Source organism: Pelophylax lessonae, assembly GCF_965119305.1.
Source record: "Pelophylax lessonae genome assembly, chromosome: 8".
Taxonomy (NCBI): Eukaryota; Metazoa; Chordata; class Amphibia; order Anura; family Ranidae; genus Pelophylax; species Pelophylax lessonae.
The window spans coordinates 87,801,189-87,823,263 of NC_138775.1; the positions used below are offsets into that span (position 1 = coordinate 87,801,189).

The 22,075-nt window shown below is 43.6% G+C and overlaps 1 protein-coding gene across 1 annotated transcript in view; it reads left to right on the plus strand.

Moving 5' to 3' along the window:
- Positions 1-17,629: 17,629 nt before the first annotated feature.
- Positions 17,630-22,075, plus strand: part of ELFN2 (extracellular leucine rich repeat and fibronectin type III domain containing 2) — a 188,117-nt gene continuing 183,671 nt past the window's right edge. The window contains exon 1 of the mRNA XM_082265787.1: positions 17,630-18,603. The gene's annotated coding sequence lies outside the window, so the exon portion shown is untranslated. The remainder of the gene's footprint in view (positions 18,604-22,075) is intronic.

The following is a 22,075-nucleotide window of genomic DNA, read 5'->3' on the forward strand; positions in this document are numbered from 1 at the left end:
TTGTCGCTCATATTTTGTTTATAGCGCAAAAAAATAAAAATCGCAGAGATAATCAAATACCACAAAAGATAGCTCTATTTGTGGGAAAAAAAGGACATCAATTTTATTGGGATGCAGCTTCTCACAATTGGTGGGGTCATTAACCACTTCCATACCGGGCCATTTCTGGTACTCCACTCCTACGTGTATAAATTATCATATTTTTGCTAGAAAATTACTCAGAACCCCCCAACACTCTACATATATATATATATATATATATATATATATATATATATATATATATATATGTATATACATATATATATATATATATATATATATATATATATATATATATATATATATATATATAATTTTTTACATTTTTAGCAGGGACCCTAGGGCAGTGATGGCGAACCTTGGCACCCTAGATGTTTTGGAGCTACATTTCCCATGATGCTCACCTACACTGCAGACTGCATGAGCATCATGAGAAATCTAGTTCCAAAACATCTAGGGTGCCAAGGTTCACCATCACTGCTCTAGGTAATAAAATGGTGGTCATTGCAACTTTTTATGTCACACCGTGTTTGCGCAGAAATTTTTATTTATGAATTTAAAAAAAAAACACTAAAGTTAGCCCAATCTTTTTGTATAATGTGAAAGATGATGTTACGCTGAGTAAATCGATACCTATAATGTCACGCTTTAAAATTGCACACAATTGTGGAATGATGCCAAACTTCATTACCTAAAAATCTCCATAGGCAACGCTTTAACATTTTTGACAGGTTACCAGTTTAAAGTTACAGAGAAGGTCTAGAATTGTTGCTCTTGCTCCAACATTTGCGGCGATACCTCACATGTAAGGATTGAACGTTGTTTACATATGTGGCCGCGATGTACGCATGCGTTCGCTTCTGCGTGCGAGCACGTGGGGACAGGTGCACTTTAAATGTTCTATTTATTTTTTTAAATTTTATTTATTTATTTTTTTACACTTTCCCTTTAATTTTTAATTTTTTTTTATCACTTTTATTTCTATTACAAGGAATGTAAACATCCCTTGTAATAGGAATAGTGCATGACAGGTCCTCTTTATGGAGAGATTTGGAGTCAATAATGCCTCAGATCTCTCCTACATGCTGGAAAGTCTGAAATCAAAAGAAAAAAAAAAAAAGAAAAAAAAACGATCTCGGCTATCCAGTTAAGATCACGGCAGTATTGACAACTGCCAGGCCGGGCGTGGCGTCATAACGTCAAGTCTGGGCATCCGAGAGTCATAGAGACTGCTGGGGACCATCGTCCTCGGCAATCTCTATGGTGCACTATCTGCTGCCATAACCCTGGTATTTTATGTCAAAGTACCGACGTATATATACAGTGGGCGGTCCTGCTTATTTCTATTACAAGGGAAGTTTACATTCCTTCTAATAGGAATAAAAGTGATAAATAAAATTTAAAAAAAAAACATTTTTAAAAGGACAGCGTAAAAATAAAAATACAAGGTAAAAAAAAAAAATGGGAAAAAAATAAAATTAATTTAAAGCGCCTCCTCCCTCCGAGCTTGCGCGCAGAAGTGGACACATATATTAGTCGCGCCCACATACGTAAACAGTGTTGAAATCACACATGTGAGGTATTGCCACGATCGTTATAGCGAGAGCAATAATTCTAGACCTAGACCCCACCAGTTTATTAAATAAAAAGAGTAACACTTAGAATGCATAGAAGAATATGCGCTTTAAAAGATATAAAGCCGGCCAGCTTATTGTTCCGCCCGTCCTTACGGGTAACGCTGGTGACGTCAGCACGCCCACATATGTATATAAATGGTGTTCAAACCACACATTTGAGGTATTGCTCTGATCATTAGAGTGACAGCAATAATTCTAGCCCTAGACCTTCTCTGTAACTCCAAACTGGTAACCTGTAGAAATGTTTAAAGCATCGCCTATGGAGATTTTTAAAGTGGTTGTAAACCCTATATAAAAAAAAAAAAAAAACCTGCAAGACAAAGGCATAATGAGCTAGTATGCATCGCATACTAGCCCATTATGTTTAACTTACCTTAAAACGAAGCCCCGACACGGACCCCCGGACATCGATGCGGGCGCTGCCATGATCCCTCGTCGTCTCTTCCGGGTTCGGCGGCTCCGGCGCGCTGATTGGCCGGAAGAGACGGCTCCAGCGCTCTGATTGGCCGGAGCCGCGATGACGTCACTCCCGCGCATGCGCGCGGGAGTGATTTTTCCGGCAAGCTCCCGGCAAGTTAATTGAAGGTCCCCCCGGACCTTCAGAGCGCATGCGCCGCTCGCGCGAGCGGCTGCATGCACTGTAAATATCTCCTAAACCGTGCCGGTTTAGGAGATATTATTTGTACCTACAGGTAAGCCTTATTATAGGCTTACCTGTAGGTAAAAGTGTCAAAAAGCGGGATACAACCGCTTTAAGTACCACTGCCTGCTGCCATTCCACGAGCGTGGGCAGTTTTGAAGCATGACATGTTGGGTATTTAATTACTTGACGTAACATTATCTTTCACATTATAGAAAAAAATTGGGCTAACTTTACTGTTTTCTTATTTTTTATTTAAAAAAAGTGTATTTTTTCTAAAAAATTTAGTTTGTAAGACCGCTGTGCAAATATGGTGTGACATAAAGTATTGCAAAGATCTCCATAATATTTGGGGGTTCTAAGTAATTTTCTAGGAAAAAATACTGATTTTAACCTGATGTTAACCACTTTACCACCGGAGGATTTTGCTGTCTTACGTCCAGGCCACTTTTTGCGATTCGGCACTGTGCGACTTTACCTGACAATTGCGCGGTCATGCAACGCCATACCAAAACAACATTTACATCCTTTTTCTCCCACAAACAGAGCTTTCTTTTGGTGGTATTTGATCACCTGTGCGATTTTTACTTTTTGCGCTATAAACAAAAGAAAAAAGCATCAATTTTGAAAAAATAACAATATTTTTTTATATGAAATTCCCCCCCAAAAAAATGTAAAAATCTAAATTTTTTTTTAAATTTTTGGCCAATTTGTTTTCTGCTACCTATGTTTGGTAAAAAAATCACAATAAGTGTATTTTGATTGGTTTTGCGCAAAAGTTATTGCGTTTACTAACTAAGGGAAAGATTTCTGTCATTTTTGGTGTTTTTTTTTTAACGAGTAATGGCGGCGATCTACGATTTTTTTGCGGGACTGCGACATTGCGGCGGACAGATCGGACCCCTGACTGACATTTTTGACACTTTTGGAGGTACCAGTGACATTACTACAGTAATCAGTGCTATACATATGCACTGTTACTGTAAAAATGACACTGGCAGGGAAGGGGATAATTTTATTGGAGAGGGAGGGGTTAATGCATGGTGCTTACTAACGTGTGTGGGGGGAGGTGACTGAGTGACACAGGGACAGATCGCAGGTTCAGCTATGCTGAACCCTGCAATCTGACCCTGTCTGTCATTTAGGAGATCCGCCCGCTTTGTTTAAACAAGCGGGCGGATCTCCACACTCGATTCCCCGATGATCAGGGAAGAGTGGCGGTGATCACTGCCGCTCCTCCCCTGGCCCGACTCCCGCTGTAACTGAATACAGCGGGAGCGAGCCTCAGTCGGCGCGCACGCGCCGCCCACAAGGGGAGGAGTCCAGCGACGTAGGTCTACGTCGCTGGACGGGAACGAGCCACTTTGCCCCAGTACAGTCAACGTGACTGGTCGGCAAGTGATTAAGCAACAAATGTCAGAGATAGGCCTGGTCCTTAAGCTTCAACTCTTCTGGGAAGGTTGTCCACAAAGGTTAGAAGTGTGTCTATGGGAATGTTTGCCCATTGTTCCTGAAATGCATTTGTTTGGTCAGGCACTGATGTGAATGAGAAGGCCTGGCTTGCAGTCACCGCTCAAATCCATCCAAAAAGTGTTCTATCGGGTTGACGTCATGTGCTGGCCAGTCAAGTTTCCCCACCCCAAACTTGCTCATCTATGTCTTTCAATTTCTAAGAACTACATATCCCATGGTATCTTGCTGAATGCAAGTAGTGATTCCTGTACTGACTCCACCCACTGAAACTCCTCCTCTCACAGTACCTCTGTAGGTCAGAAGGCGGGCTTTGTGAAATGTGTGACATAGCAGTGCCTACTCACAGGATATAGTGACTACGTTTCACAGGATTCCAGGGAAGAAATGTGTGGGGATTTTCACAAACTTCCCAATTGTTCAGACTTAAAGGTGTAGGTTAGAAATAATTGAAATACAATGTGGAAAGGAATATATGATTTTACATTTCGATCATAGATTTACTTTAAAAATTTCCATATTTTTCATGTAATCATGTAAGACTTTCACTTTTTTCAGATTTCAGCGCTGCTGGTTTCCTTCAGCCTCTTTCAGTCACATCTAATTGACATGCACTTGTGGGCAGAATTTAACCAGTTTACCCAAATAGTGGGAGGAGTCAACATATATGGGTATTGAAGTATAACTTTGTACAAAATGAAATGGTCACAGCAATAAGATACTTTACAAAAAAAACACTACATGTGTTCTGGTTTACCCACTTCTTCTAGCTAAAATGTAATGTTTCTCATAAAGGCACTTTTTCAATGACAATTTAATATGATCTTATTGACCACAGAATGCCCTTGGAGGAGGTATCCAGATTACTAGGTAGTCCTGGGATCCTCAATGTAGTTCTAGTTTACCTGGCTGATGGTGGGAGACCTCATGGTGGGGGAGTTTTTAAAAGGCCTGCAGCAGAGACACCTGCTAAAGGTAAACCTGCTCTTTCCTTCCTCGACAGGTACCTCTTCCAAAAACCTAGTACACACAATCGGATGAAAAATACCGCTTTTGAAGCGATCGTAGGATAATCTGATCGTTAATACACAGCTTTCAAGAGCCAATCATGACGGTTCACCAGAAATTATCCGAAGGAACAAACATGAAAAATGTTCTCGTACGAAACCAGATCATCCAATTTTCATTTAATCAGTACAGTTTTCATCTGGAAAAATTGAAAGAACAAGACTACGCCTGCTCAGAAGCGAAAGAATATATTACAATACAATTCAACACATTACACCACTTCCAAAGTTGTATTGTGTCATACGAGAATTTTTGAAAGTTGAGTAACCTCTTCATTTTCGATATGAGACTAGCATGCAAAAATATATAGAAACTGCTATTTTTGCTCTTCTGTGTCAAAGATGGCCTCCCACATTTTTTCAGCATCCTACAGTAAAAGAGTTGCTAGCCTCCCTAAGATATCTGCCTGGAACCCATAATAGCAGATAAATTAGTCCTCAGTCAGTCATTTTTGGTTTTCTGACAGAAGTGGCAGGTCACTCTTGCCCCAGCGTTGGCTATACATTATTGCTCTGGATTGGTTTTAAGAATGGTGGACCATGTCTACATGTTGACTCACATCTAAAGAGAAAAGGGGGATTAAAGAAGGTGTGTGCGTGTGTGGAAACCAACCGGCCCTTAGTTTGCTATACCTAATAAACCTGTCTAACATAATAGGTTAAAAACAGGGGTTTAGTTAACACACATTTGCAAACGCATGTATAAGCTGCAGGCCACTCCACGGCACCCTGTGTATCCTGCAGTCCTAACACTTCCTAACACTACTCAACCTGAGTGTCTCAAACATGGAAATACATGAATGCTAATGGTTGGATGGGAAACAGGTGAGCTTGGAGGTGGCCCAATTCTCCCCCAACCTGCTCCCCTCCATGACTGATATTGAAAAACAAATGTAAAAGCCATAGGGTGCAAACTAAAAAATGGCCAGCTGGGAAACACACCCCCATCCCAATAGTATAGATGGTAAAGGCAAATCGGGACTTTAGATGAGACACCAGCCTGTAAAGCAAGCGTCTCCATCCCTGATAACATAGAAAATGTGGGCAGTTTTTGACTCACATCAGACATGTGACAGAATGAGTATGTAGGAAAACAATTTCCACCCTATGGTAGAAAGTGCTTGAACAATGGCCTTTATTGTAGGATTACCAAATATACTTTTAATGAATGATGATGATCAAAATTAAATTAATGAATGTTGAAGATCGAAAAGTCTATCTCCAGGTAAAAAAAAAAAATAATTCCACAGTACATGCACTTTTAGATGTCAGTGTGGGTAAAACCAAGGACAGACACAGCCATAGTTCCCTACTCTATCTCTGGCTTTTTCTGTATGTACTGGATTACAAAGGAGCACTGGGATTTCAAGGAAATTCTGGCTCTGGTAAGGTGGGTAGTGGTTGAGAGCCTCTGTAGTACACAATTTTATATGCAAGGTTCACTTTATCACACGTACATTTGAGGTGCACTTACTCTTTTATTTATAAATACTATATATATAGACACCTATTTGTAACACTAATTGTACTAACTAGACAGCTAAATTAAAAATGCCCTAGGTCTTAAAGGCAGTAAAGCTCAATCTAAGGTGCAATTCTTTTCTCAGTGTGTACAGAAATGGACATCGGTCAATAGTAGATTTTAACTTAGAAAACAAGTTTATTGCATATGACAATAGGAGGAGGGTGATGTCTGGATCAGGATGTCCCCAAAAATCTTGGGCTTTTTTTTAAAGTCTTTCTTTCAGACTGTACTGGCTAGACATTTAATGCCCATTTTACACCAGGGAGGAATGCTGAGCAAACAGCCACTGGTGGGCGCTGTGTGACACAGTGCCCATGTGCTGACCCTGGCACATTATTTGGGTTTTTGTTTTCACAGAACTCTATTGAAGTGTCACGAGTGACATTTTTTTGCAGTTCAAGTCACAACTGTGGCATTATGATGCAGTGGTTTATGCATGCATTGAATTTTCTCATCACACACCACAGCAATGCATTTTTCTGTGTCGGTGGTTTGGTTCTGATCCAGAAATAGCTGCTAACACATAGTTGCAAACACTCACGGATTTCCTGGGACATTCACGGGAAACTGACAATGTCAGGGGAGTCTTTGTCCCAGCTTTGTCCCAGGGAGAATCTCAAAAAATGAACAATTATTAGCCCAGAGTCCCAAGGCCTGGGGTTGGCCGGGAACTCGGGGCTACGTTCCTCAGCAGTGTAACATTTATCCTGCATCCAGGGATCGGTGGGCCAGCTGGGGGCGGCCGCAATGAGAGTGAGTGGAGCTGTCAAAATGAAGCGCTGATGTCGGGGTGAGCGGGGCCGATATGTGGGGCTCCATCCCTTTGTCCAGTTCATAGACAAAAAGCCGCTGGCCAGGGAGGAAGGTGGCAGGGGGCAGGACCATTTGTAACTACTGTATGTGCATCCACAGCGGTGTATAATACACCTGAATTATACACTGCTGTAGGTACACATACAGAAGTTACAATTGGTCCCACCCCTGCCACCTTCCACCCCGGTCAGCAATGTATACACACCGCCACTGCCAGCTGTTTGTCTATGCACGAAACAAAGGGGCAGAGCCCCACATATTGGCCCCGCCCATCCCCAACATCAGTGCTTTCATTTGACAGCTCCAATCACTCTCATTGCGGCCGCCCCCCCCCCCCCCCCCCCCGGCTTGCCCACAAATCACTGGCTGTGTTGGATAGATGTTACACTGCTGCATGCTCTGCTTTGCTGCACTCATTTATGTTCCATTTGATGCCGCCATTCTTCCCTTGGCTCCTGTATGCTGCTAAACAAGATTTGAAGCTAAGTGTGCAATGTTTAACTAATTGGTGTCTTTGCAGTTTAACTAATTCCTGAACCTTGTACCCCGTACAACACTTTCCTGAACCGTTTCACCCTGTACAACACTTTCCTAAACCCTTCACCCTGTACGATTAATTCCTGAACCTTGCACCCCGTACAACGCATTCCTGAACCTTTCACCCTGTACAACGCATTCTTGAACCTTGCACCCCTTACAACGCACTCCAGAATCTTGCACCCTGTACAACGCACTCCAGAACCTTGCACCCCATACAACGCACTCCAGAACCTTGCACCCCATACAACGCACTCCAGAACCTTGCACCTATTCAATGCATTGCTACACCTTGCACCCTGTACAACGCACTCTAGAACCTTGCACCCCGTACAACGCATTCCTGAACCTTGCACTCCATACAACGCACTCCTGAACCTTGAACCCTGTACAAAGCACTCCAGAATCTTGCACTCCATACAAGGCACTCCTGAACCTTGCACCCTGTACAACACATTCCTGAACCTTGCACCCTGTACAACGCACTCCAGAACCTTTCACTCCATATAATGCATTCCTGAACCTTGCCCTCCGTACAATGCACTCCAGAACCTTGCACCCCGTACAAAGCACTCCAGAATCTTGCACTCCGTACAACACACTCCTGAACCTTGCACCCCGTACAATGCATTCCTGAACCTTGCACCCCGTACAACGCACTCCTGAACCTTTCACTCCATATAACGCATTCCTGAACCTTGCACTCCGTACAATGCACTCCAGAACCTTGCACCCCATACAAAGCACTCCAGAATCTTGCACTCCGTACAACACACTCCTGAACCTTGCACCCCGTACAGCGCATTCCTGAACCTTGCACCCCGTACAATGCACTCCTGAACCTTGCACCCTGTACAATGCACTCCAGAACCTTTCACTCCACATAACGCATTCCTGAACCATGCACTCCATACAATGCACTCCAGAACCTTGCACCCCGTACAACGCACTCCTGAACCTTTCACTCCATATAACGCATTCCTGAACCTTGCACTCCATACAACACACTCCTGAACCTTGAACCCTCTACAAAGCACTCCAGAATCTTGCACTCCGTACAACGCACTCCTTAACCTTGCACCCCGTACAACGCATTCCTGAACCTTGCACCCTGTACAATGCACTCCTGATCCTTGCGACCTGTACAACGCACTCCAGAACCTTTCACTCCATAGAATGCATTCCTGAACCTTGCACTTCGTACAATGCACTCCAGAACCTTGCACCCCTGTAACGTTCCTTGCGTTTCTTATAAGGTGTGGATTTTCAGCTGCAGAAGTAGTTCCACGTCAGTAGTCATGTAGGAGATATGCTGAGATACCAATCCCAACCTCAATGACTCATCATGTATGGAAGGTCTTATTTCAGCCAGTAAATACACACAGTAATTAAGCTGGTTCCTAGTGTGACTTTATATACATGTGGTAAGACAATGATAAAGGTCTTAGGGATAGGTTTGAGTGGAAGTGGTAGGTGACAGACACTTGAGGTGTGACAGTGCAGATGGATGCAGGAAGGGTTAGCGATCATGTATGATAACAGATGACAGAGTAGCAGGTGCATACAGGAGAGATCAACCCAGTGCAGGAAATAGTAGCAGTAGCCTCAAGAGCTAGCAATCTAGTTATGCAGATGTAAAAGACAGTCCTTGCTATGCAGAGCTAAATAGTGTAAGCCTAGTACAAGTCTATAGAGATTTCCCCTGTGGGGTACTTAGCACTAATAGTGATAGCCGGAGGATCGCTCAGGAGATGCGGATGATCCAGTAGCAGGATGCAGGGATCAGCGCAGCGAGGTTCGTCAGCGAGGAGAGCTTGCAAGCATGGAAGCTTCAAGCAAGATTAGTATCCAGGTACTGGTGTTTGAACGAACACATGTGAGTGAGAACCGATGCCCTAAATAGCCATCTAGTCCGGCGCTGGGTGATGACAGCTTCAGCCTTAAAGGGAAACACACCTATATGTGTTTCTTCTGTCTAGGTAGATGGAAATCACCCGGAATAAATGTGATAGGAGGCACTGAGAGTGCCAGAACCTTACAACCCCGTACAAAGCACTCCAGAATCTTGCACTCCGTACAACGCTCTCCTGAACCTTTCACTCCATATAACGCATTCCTGAACCTTGCACTCCGTACAATGCACTCCAGAACCTTGCACCCCGTACAAAGCACTCCAGAATCTTGCACTCCGTACAACGCTCTCCTGAACCTTTCACTCCATATAACGCATTCCTGAACCTTGCACCCCATACAACACACTCCAGAACCTTACACCCCATACAACGCACTCCAGAACCTTGCACCTATTCAACGCATTCCTACACCTTGCACCCTGTACAACGCACTCTAGAACCTTGCACCCCGTACAACGCATTCCTGAACCTTGCACTCCATACAACGCACTCCTGAACCTTGAACCCTGTACAAAGCACTCCAGAATCTTGCACTCCATACAAGGCACTCCTGAACCTTGCACCCTGTACAACACATTCCTGAACCTTGCACCCTGTACAACGCACTCCAGAACCTTTCACTCCATATAATGCATTCCTGAACCTTGCCCTCCGTACAATGCACTCCAGAACCTTGCACCCCGTACAAAGCACTCCAGAATCTTGCACTCCGTACAACACACTCCTGAACCTTGCACCCCGTACAATGCATTCCTGAACCTTGCACCCCGTACAACGCACTCCTGAACCTTTCACTCCATATAACGCATTCCTGAACCTTGCACTCCGTACAATGCACTCCAGAACCTTGCACCCCATACAAAGCACTCCAGAATCTTGCACTCCGTACAACACACTCCTGAACCTTGCACCCCGTACAGCGCATTCCTGAACCTTGCACCCCGTACAATGCACTCCTGAACCTTGCACCCTGTACAACGCACTCCAGAACCTTTCACTCCACATAACGCATTCCTGAACCATGCACTCCATACAATGCACTCCAGAACCTTGCACCCCGTACAACGCACTCCTGAACCTTTCACTCCATATAACGCATTCCTGAACCTTGCACTCCATACAACACACTCCTGAACCTTGAACCCTCTACAAAGCACTCCAGAATCTTGCACTCCGTACAACGCACTCCTTAACCTTGCACCCTGTACAACACATTCCTGAACCTTGCACCCTGTACAACGCACTCCAGAACCTTTCACTCCATATAATGCATTCCTGAACCTTGCCCTCCGTACAATGCACTCCAGAACCTTGCACCCCGTACAAAGCACTCCAGAATCTTGCACTCCGTACAACACACTCCTGAACCTTGCACCCCGTACAATGCATTCCTGAACCTTGCACCCCGTACAACGCACTTGTGAACCTTTCACTCCATATAACGCATTCCTGAACCTTGCACTCCGTACAATGCACTCCTGAACCTTGAACCCTCTACAAAGCACTCCAGAATCTTGCACTCCGTACAACGCACTCCTTAACCTTGCACCCCGTACAACGCATTCCTGAACCTTGCACCCTGTACAATGCACTCCTGATCCTTGCGACCTGTACAACGCACTCCAGAACCTTTCACTCCATAGAATGCATTCCTGAACCTTGCACTTCGTACAATGCACTCCAGAACCTTGCACCCCATACAAAGCACTCCAGAATCTTGCACTCCGTACAATGCTCTCCTGAACCTTGCACCCCGTACAACGCATTCCTGAACCTTGCACCCCGTACACAGCACTCCTGAACCTTGCACCCTGTACAGCACACTCCTGAAACTTGCACCCTGTACAACGTACTCCAGAACCTTTCACTCCATACAACGCATTCCTGAACCTTGCAATCCGTACAACACACTCCAGAACCTTGCACCCTGTGCAATGTAAGGGCTAAGTTGCGCTAATGGGTACTAAATCCACAGATAAATGTAAGATGAAGCACACAAATGATAGTCCACAATGGTGACAAGTCCGTATCCAAATGAAAGGCACAGTCCAAAATAAACGATTCCAGTGGCAGATGATTAAACCAACATTCAAATCTCCTTACCAGAAAGCAGAATGGAGTTCGCCCAAAAACTCAAGTCAGATCTAAACACTCAGCCTTCGATCGATGTGATCAGATAGTCCTCACATCCACAGATGGTGATCATATGCAAAGAAAAAATAGACAGTCCATAGCATAATACTGTTGAATACTATTTCATCACCCAGAGGAGTGCACACCGTCACCAGATGGCTGATAGTAGAAAGCACCAGTAACCTTAAGTCCCAAGTCCTTACCAGATAATATGTAATTAAAGGTGATAATTAGAAATGGAAGTGACACACAGAGATCTCTCCCGACACCACTGCCTCTTACCAGATTTTGAATAAGTGAGAGCCACACAATCTGTCGTCCCGTCTCCGGAGCCAATAGCTCTAATGGTCCCTCCAAATAATGACAAGTTCTCCCAGAATACAATGGGTTAAGCCACTCTCCCCAGAAGCCAATCCTTGGAACAGGTGTCACCAGGAGAAAATTCTAGGGCTTTCTTGCTAGGAATAATGGAAGTAGATGCTGATAAATAGGTAGGCAGACGTACTCATTACCCCTACACTGGACAGCCACCGCAATGTTCTCCAAGTCAAGCTGGTAATGGCTTGCAATGCACTCCAGAACCTTGCAGCCCATACAACACATTTCTGAACCTTGCACCCCGTACAACGCATTCCTGAACCTTGCACCCTGTACAATGCACTCCAGAATCTTGCACCCCGTACAACGCACTCCTGAACCTTGCACTCTGCACAACGCACTCCTGAATCTTGCACCCTGTACAACACACTGTGTCATGTTAAGGGGTCCAGAGGTGTTGGGGGGCTGTGTAATGTAAAGGGTCCAGAGGTGTCGCTCCATCAAAACTCTCTAATTGGTGTTACACTCACCTTTTGGTCCCTGGTACTGATCTTCACGCCCCCTTCTGATGTCGGAAAGGGACATTGTGGGATCAAATTTACCTTCAGACTCAAGCCCCTGGTCTTTTTCCTACCTAGCAACATCCCTGTACAACGCATTCCTGAACCTTGCACCCCGTACAATGCACTCCTGAACCTTGCACCCTGTACAACGCACTCCAGAACCTTTCACTCCACATAACGCATTCCTGAACCATGCACTCCATACAATGCACTCCAGAACCTTGCACCCTGTACAACGCACTCCTGAACCTTGCACTCTGCACAACGCACTCCTGAATCTTGCACCCTGTACAACATACTGTGTCATGTAAAGGGGTCCAGAGGTGTTGGGGGGGGCTGTGTAATGTAAAGGGGTCCATTGTGGGACATTGTGGGATCAAATGTACCTTCAGACTCAAGCCCCTAGTCTTTTTCCTACCTAGCAACATCCCTGTCTCCCGGGCAGCAGCCAGCTTAGACTCTGCATCGCAAAACCCGGCTGCAGGGCTGGGGTAACACACCGGTTAAACAGAGAGATTTCTCAGATCCTCTCCCTGCTTCCTCCTCTGTGTGTACAGAGAAAACTTCACTGACCTGTGTAGTGTACTTAGCTCACTGACATCCCTCCACCATACACAGAACATTGTACACATTCATGGCCATGTGAGAAGCCTCTGCTGTCAGCTGTGTCCTTAGTCTCTGACCCCATCTCTTGTAGTATGTCTGCAGTCTCTGACCATCTCTTGCATCATGTCTGAAGTCTCGGACCATCTCTTGTATTATGTCCTCTCTCCCTCTCTCTCTCTCCCTCCCACTCCTTCGCTCTCTCCTTCTCCCCCTCTCTTGCTCCCTCCCTCTCCCTCTCTCTCTCCCTCTCCATCCCTCCCTCCCTCTCCCTCTCCCTCCCTCTCTCTCCCTCCCTCTCCCTCTCTCTCCCTCCCTCTCCCTTTCCCCCTCTCCGCCCTCTCCCTCTCTTACTCTCTCCCTCTCTCCCTCCCTCTCTCTCCCTCCCTCTCTCTCTCCCTCTCTCAGCATTATTATTTAACACAGCCTGGGCCAATCCCAGTGAGGATTGCCCTGAATGCTTCTGGGAGTCTATATAAATACTCTGTCTTTTCCTTTAGGAGAGGAACACAGCCTGGAGGGCTTGCTGCCCTCCAGGGCAGGACTGCCATGTGCTTGCTGTCTGTGAGGCCTCAGATGGGTGACCTGAGGGCCTGGATGCTGAAGCTACAGAGAGCTGACCGAGGGACTGTCTGCTGAAGATACAGTCTGGTGTCACAGGGTAAAGGTGTCGTATGGATGTTGGAAAGAGGCAACCGACTTTCCCAGGACATTTGTGAGTACAGACTGCTTTAAAAGATCTTGGAGACTTTAAAGGCTGCTGCTACCCCTATTGTGTCAACTGTTAGTGTAAAGGGGATATCAGCTGGTGTCCTGAAGTGGTCAGTCTATCTAGTTCTTTGTTAATGGATTCTGCTTTGGTTGCTCTAAAGAAAGAAGCCTGCTTTTAAATGCTTCTACTACAAAGCCAAGTCCACAATTTGCTATTGCAAGGACTTCTGCTTTAGCTTTTTGGAAAGGAGCTTACTGTCCTCAACCTGTACATAGTTCTCTTTTTGGGGGTATCCCACTCAATTCCCTTAACCCTATTCCAGTTACTCCAAAAATAAAAACAACAAAAAGAACACCCTGGACTGGTTATTGAGGCAAAGCGTGACTGTGATAGTGTGCCTGGCTGCGAGTAAATCTGCTGGGAAAAGAACCTGGGCAATTTTCCAGTGGCTCCTTTGAGGATACAGATACGTAATCCCCCTATACTTTCCTACTCCTTTTTAGAAGTCATGTTTATGAGCTTCCTCTGCCAGACATAGCACCCATATACACATTGGGCTTGATTTAGTAAAGGCAAATAGGCTGTTGACTTTACAAAGGAAGTTGCACTATGCAAGGGAATTTCCCCAGAGCTCCGTGAATGTGGTGAAGTTTAACTTTGCAAAGAGTACCAAGTCACGTTCAAGAAAAATAAAATAATAACATCATTGCTTGCACGTGATTAAATGATGACAATTAGCAAAGTTTCACCTCATTTACTTAGCTTTGTGGAAAATTATTTTGTAAAGTGAACAGTCTATTTGCTTTTAGTAAACCTACACCCATGCTTGCCACCCAGTACATCCTCTAAAAGTGCTGACCATTGAATAAAAACCTATGTTGTCTGGCCCTGCATAGGCGTGCACAGGGAGTGTGCCAGGTGTGGCTGGGCATACCCTAATCACTCTGTGTGGTGCTGATTCCCCCTACTGCCCGGGCTTCCCCCCATGTTGCACCCAACCACAGTGCCGCTGGCTTCCCTCCTCTCTTCTCTGCCCTCAGTTGCTGCGGGGGATATTTCAGGATGGAGAGCAGGGGAAAGGGCTAGTAAATATGTCATTTACCGGCCCCTTCCTTTTCCAAATGAACACAGTGAACACACTCATTTGCGGTGTTGATTCATAACTAAAGCATAGTAAACTGTTTACTATGCTTCATTTTTTTAATGAACAGGAAGGCGCTCAGCACAGAGCACTTCCCATTCATTCACTGTCCGGTGCAGCTGAGGCTGCAGAGAAAGTGTTTGAGCTTTGGGGTGCACACCCTAATATAAAAGGCTGAGCACACCTATGTGGCCCTGGTTGCCCTAGAAGTAGAACCCCATGTAGGTGGTTCACAGAGTGTAAAAAACAGAGGTTTTTTGGAGAATGCAGAAAGAAGCAGGTCATCAGTTTAGGTAATTCTAGAGAGAACATTTGTACGGAAGAGCTTCAACCAAGGAAGATACAATTGGATAGACAACAGGGGCAGGCTATATTGCTGCAATGTGGAGTATACACTGTGGAGTATATGCTGTACACAGAGTTTAGCAATATCAGTTAATTATGTTTCCACGCTCATTCTCTGTGGTTGAAGTATTTCAGCCCCTGACCAGAATGGAGTCTGTAAAGTCAGAGTAATGGGCCATACACACTATAAGATTTTCTGAAGACTTTTTCCTTTAGACTTACCAAAACCATATAATATGAGGTCAAACCTAAACACTTTCAATTTGTATGCAATCTGGCAGGCCCTTGCACTACATAGAAAAGGTAAATCTGAAGGAAAAAGTCTTCAGAAAATCTTACAGTATGTATGGCCCTTAACATCACAACCCCTGATCTGCATACCTATTCAGGGATACTTCACAAGCATTAGGTCTTTTGAATCAGCGGGTTGTCCAGGTATCTACTGTAGAACTATCACAAAGAAAGGTTAGCAGTAGTGGTCCATATCTTTTTCTTAGCATGAGTTTCAATTAATCAGAGGAAACATCACTGCATTAAAAAAAAAAACAAGGATTCTAATCCCAAAATAGAGGGTTTTCTGCTTTACATACTGATTTTGACATTGTGATATCAGCAAAAATCGAATTTGTAATTCATGACTTCCAGTGACTGGCTTTAGCCAAATGGAGTCATCTTACATATTTGCTGAAAACAGCGGCGAAACTGAAAAACGCCTTTTCTGCGTAACAGCAAAAATTATGGCTAAAAGATGGAAAAGTCATAATAATGCTTTCTCGGCACCAAAATGATGGAGACTAAAACAGCTATTCCATTGAATAAAATTTGATCTCTTTATGAAGAATCATCTTCTTTCTATGCCAGAGCAGGTGACATCGTATTTTATTCCAATAGCTTAGAAGACTCATATGACTTTCAGCTGCTTTTGATGGTCTGTTAACAATACTTACTATCTATTGCCTGAATACCTTCTGTATTATACAGGTCATGCAAACGTACTACAAAGAATTGTATTAGTATTAGGAATTCATTTAAACACGTAATGCTAATAACGTTTTTTTGGGTTGTGCACCACATCCTTGCAGCATAGTAAGACCACAAATCTAATATGCATGGTTTTAAAATGCACCATAGCTTGATCAGGGCCCAATGTTAAATACTCTTGATTTTTACATATTCTGGTTTGCATTTATATCTGAATTATATTAACAGATTTTCTGTATAAAGCATAGAAGCAACGCTTCTGATAAGCCAATTAAGATTTTGAGCTTTGGCTAAATGCGAAACGCGACAGGTTAGCGATAAGGGTTTTTTCTTCCAGTATATGTTCCTACATAGCATGAGCTTAATCATTTTTTAACAATCGTGATATGCTTAGCATTGTATTCTTTAGCTTCTAGAGCTGGTTCAGGATTATATAGCAGTTTGCTTTCTTAATAAAGTGGATATGGCTCACTATAAAATATACATTTGTGTCTCGCCACTATGGAGCTGGCTCGCCATCACAGGATAATTCCTGTATTACACATTTCACTCTCTCCTACTCTCCTCTCATTTAATTTTGATTGATTGATCTGCAGGTCATAGAGCCATGTTGAGGGGGGCCATAATCTGCCTGACACTTCTCATTAGGTAGAAGGTGATTCAGACTATACAAAGAAGATCCTACACATTGTAGGATGGAGAAGGCTCATCGGTCACCTAAGTGACATCCTCAGAACAATATAAAAAAAGCTAGATAACTGGATGGTCCCACAGTGAGCAAACTCTTGGCTGTGCTCCAGTCTCTCGACTCTGTGACATCCTTACTGCTTATCCTGGGGATCCTGGGATAACGGCATAATCAAAAACACTGTGAGACAAATAATGACATCGAGGGTTGTTATATCGTTGTAGCAAATCTATGTTGTACAAGACAATGGATGAGATGACTGTGTCATTTAACAGCTGGGTCCTCATAATGGCTGAAGAGTAAATTGACTTGGGCAGGTGTAATACAGCTGTGTACTAACTGTCCTTTGGCCTTTCACCATGAGTGTAAATGATTTACACATACATTCAAGCAAACAAATATGTTGTTTCAGTGTTCTTTTTCCCTCTGGCTCCTTTTCTTATTTCTTCTTTTTTTTTTCTTTTTTCCCAATATGGTGCATGTATTTTTTTTCCTCTATTATTTCTTCGCTCTGCATTTTCCCATCTGTAAATGCTATAGTCCCCCACCTTTTCTAACACGTACAGTTTACTGTACACACAAGCCTGGCGCCTTCCCATTTCTTGCCTTCTGCTAGCTCTCTTCCTTCTCTCTCTGCTTCTTGGTTTCATGCTCCTTCTTTCTACATCATCACCGTATCCCATTTTTCTTGGTTCTTTTTTTTTCTTCGCCATCCTGATTCACAGAATCTCTTACACTTCATCCCCCATCCTGATTTTTTTTTTTTTCCTCTCTCCTTTCATTCAGGTCTGCCCCACAATAATCTTCTCTCTGGCTCAGTCTGGTGCTGCACTGGCTGAGTATGTTCAACCTTTATGAGGATGTTCTCTCTGCTCCTATGATCCCTCTATGGCTCTGCGTGTGTCTCTCATCCATCATGCTACTGCCTTCTATGTGCTAGAATTCTCTCTTCTCCTGTGCGGCGTTTAACACCAGCTATCTTCTCTGCCATTTCTATCCCGTCCTCTACAACTAATTGCTATTATTGTTGTTTTGCTTCGAATTTATGCGTCGATCAATTGTTGATGTTGATCAATTGTTTTCTTGTGGGCTTCTTCCATCCATCCTCTTAGCACCATCACTCTTTTTATGCTGTATTTGTTCTTCTATCTATCCCCCTCCTTCTTTTGCTCCCTCCCTCCTTCTCTCTCTTTCTCTCTCTCTCTCTCTCTCCCTCGCTCGCTCTCCCTCGCTTGCTCGCTGTGTGGGTGCCTATCTGTTGGAGTAAGACAGCTGGGGAGATCTGGAAAGATTTCTGTCTGGGTGCCTGTCTCTGGCGCCGCGAGGGACACAGCTCTGCTGGTGACACCGTAAAGGGGGGAGCAGCGGTGACAAGAAGAGCACGGAAAGTGACAGGGACACCGGTTGCTAAGCGGATGAGCAGATTCTTAATGCCAGAGAGATGAGAGGCACAGACTGATGATACAGAGACACTGGTAAACTGCGTGACTGGTCACATATGTAGAAATATGTTGATGTTTATATGTGTGTGCACATACATACACGCACGCAGGCACGCACACCCATTTTCGTTTTTTATTCCTTATATGTGAGTCAGTTTTTGTGCTTAGGTTTATTCACTGAAGGATTGTGTTATTTTCTTATACATTTTCTGCGTTCTATGCTATGTATGTTGTGTGTGAATCTGATCTTGTACTGTATTACACAGCAGTGGTATCTGTATTTTTTTACAGTCTGTGTGCTGGGTGAATGTGGGTGCTCATGTGATGGGAGCTTAATGCTGATTTGAGGTGTAACACGTGAATGTGTATGATCTCTCTGGGTGTGTTCTGATTTAAAATGGGTTCATTTATCTGGGATATTGCATCTGTAACCCATTAGGCACGTCTAGGTGTATTAATCAGGTTCTGCACTAGTTTGTGTGCTTTTCTATGAAGCTTTACATCCATCCAAGGCATTAAAGGTCTGTAAATGCTTGTAATTTTATGATATAGACAAGATATTCCCTTTTTTGCATTGATCTTTCCAATACGTTGTGATTCAGTATTTGTGTGTTGGTGTAGAGCAGGTGTGCTAGTGTATTAATGGTGTTTGTCAATGGAGTTTACTATGCATTTACGCCTATAATATAAATACACAGAGTTAGAGTAGCCAAATCCGTGTGTCTTCTTTAGACAAGATGCATAGTACAGTATATGTATGCAGATGCCTTTACTTATCCTCAAATCAGGTGCTCTTTGCTCTATAGAAGAGACAAGCACAGCCAAGGCATATCTCCAGCCTGAATCTGTGCTGCGGGAGTTGCAGAGGAGTTACATAGGCTCTAGATGTCTAGTGGTGTCTGACGTTAGCTGCTGCTGCTAAGGACTTTTCACTTGGATCAAAACCAGAAACTCTGTATTGCTTTAGTCATTGTTTTTATCGGATCAGGAGAATCATTTCCATACTGTGACAATGATGAGAAATTTTTCCATCTCCCATGCATGTCCTGTCATGATTAGGTTGTGGGTGGCTCTATCATTTTCTCCAAGGGGGTTTCCTATATATTTTTGGAATTCAAGAACACCTCTTCCTTGTTATGATAGCTCTCAGTAAGTCATAATTGACCATATTATGTTTAATCCTGTACCACTAAATTTTTCCAGTCAAGTAGAAAATAAGTTTACATTTAGTAACACAGCCAGGGGTAGAAAGGCGTCATTCCTTTTACTGGAGATAATTCCACATGAAGATTCATTTGAAGATGAGGTTTCTTTTCAATGTAACTAGCAGAATAGTTTGGCATCCTATCCATGAACCTCCACAGGTAGGGAGAACTTGACTTGAGCAGATATTGCAAGGGCTCTTCCCTGGACATTGGCAAGCCAAACAATCAAGGATAGACTTTGCGTTTCTAACTATTCAAAGTTCAATGGCCATAGATATATATATTAAAGTGTTTGTAAACCCTTATAATGAACTTCTTAACTTTTTACCTTTTGGTCTAATAATAAACCATTGGAAATGTTTTGTTATAGCTGCTCTGTGTCCTATGCACACTTCTTATGTTATCTCAGGGAGTCCTCCTAGTTCCTATTTTACGCTACTGAACAATAAAGCTTGCCATACACATATAGATTTTTTTCAATCATCCTATGGCTGAAATAAAATATCTGTAAAACAATAGTGCAGCGCAGTCATAAAACCCTCTGATAGATATCCCACAGAGACAAAATCAACATAAGAATGCACGATGATATTGATATAAGTATTGCGAGAGACAGTCCATAGTTTGAAGATATGCAAGAAAGGAAAGGTAGTCCACTTGTGGTTCGGTGAAAAAACACACAGTAAATGTGACTTCCGTGCTTGCAGCTTCCCTCCACCAAGGATAATGTCAAGGATAAGCACCATTCCAGGGTGCATCCCCCAAGCCATGAAATAAAAGAAAAGGGGATCTAGTGCTCTCTGTATGTAACATTTATTAGCTCATAAGGAATTACTTCCTGGTTGTGGCCATGGATCAGATGGACCAATCCCTGTACGCGTTACGTCCGAGATGGGCGTGTTCCCTGCTGAAGAAGTCCACGCCCATCTCGGACGTAACGCGTACAGGGATTGGTCCATCTGATCCATGGCCACAACTAGGAAGTAATACAGCAGTAATACAAATAGGAAGTCTAACAGATTCCTCCACCCACGCTATACAGTGTGAATAGACATATCCCCCACTGTGGATTTTGTACTTTGACAGATGCTGTTCAGTCAACTATTTTGCTTGCAAGCTGGCCTACAAGATGGAAGAAAAAAGCTTACCAATTCCTCCTTCCTATAGAGCTGTGGCTGTCTTTTGAAAGGCAACCCACAGGCTGTCAGAATACCCAAACTGCAACTGCACCTGATTGAATGCAGCCACTGTTTGGTCAACAAATTTTCACCTGGCTCCTTTCATTTTTTATTTTTTTTCAAAGGATGTCAAATATGAGGGGGCCAACAGGGCCACCCACTACGTTTTGGCTGGTTTATCAGGAACCAGGCAAAATCCAAACAGTGTATACAAAGCTTTAGTCCATATGCTGTGGAGATTATGAGAAGTGGATGGATTAAGTAGTTTGACAACTAGCAACTGGGCAGGGCCCAACAAGTCTTGCTGTTTAAGTCCAAAAAAAAGATTGTGACATTCACTTTAAACTGCATTGGGACATTTACAAAGGGTCAAACCAATAAATGGTCTATTTTGTAAAAGATGTGCATACAAACAACTTTGTGTCCTATGTCCAATGTGTGATAAACATGTATATCTCAGGCAACTGAGCTGTAAGTATATATTGCCGAAATGCCAATTTTCATCTGATTGCCCAAAATCAACCAGACTGGGCAACTGTCATCCACCTACAGTTGTATTCAATGTGGCTTACAATAACATAGTTACCTAGTTAGTCTGCCTGAAAAAAGACACAAGTCTATCTAGTTCAACCAATACCAGATTTAACTAGTTGATTTAAAGCGGTAGTATACCGCTTTTTGTGATTTTTAACTACAGGTAAGCCTATAATAAGGCTTACCTGTAGGTACAATTAATATCTCCTAAACCTGCATGGTTTAGGAGATATTTGCGCTGCATGCAGCCGCTGACGCGAGTGGCGCATGCACTCTGAAGGTTCGGCGGACCTTCAGAGTTCCTTGCCGGGAAGTTGCCGGAAAATCACTATCGCGCGCATGCGCGGGAGTGACGTCATCGTGGCTCCGGCCAATCACAGCACCGGAGCCGCCGAACCTGGAAGAGACGCCGAGGGATCATGTCTGCTCCCACAGCGGTGTCCGGGGGTCCGTGTCGGGGCTTCGTTCTAAGGTAAGTGTTTAATAATGAGCTAGTATGCGATGTCTTGCAGGGTTTTTTTTTCCTTTGACTATACTACTGCTTTAAGTATTGATCAGCTATAGATTTACTAGATTTATGATTACATT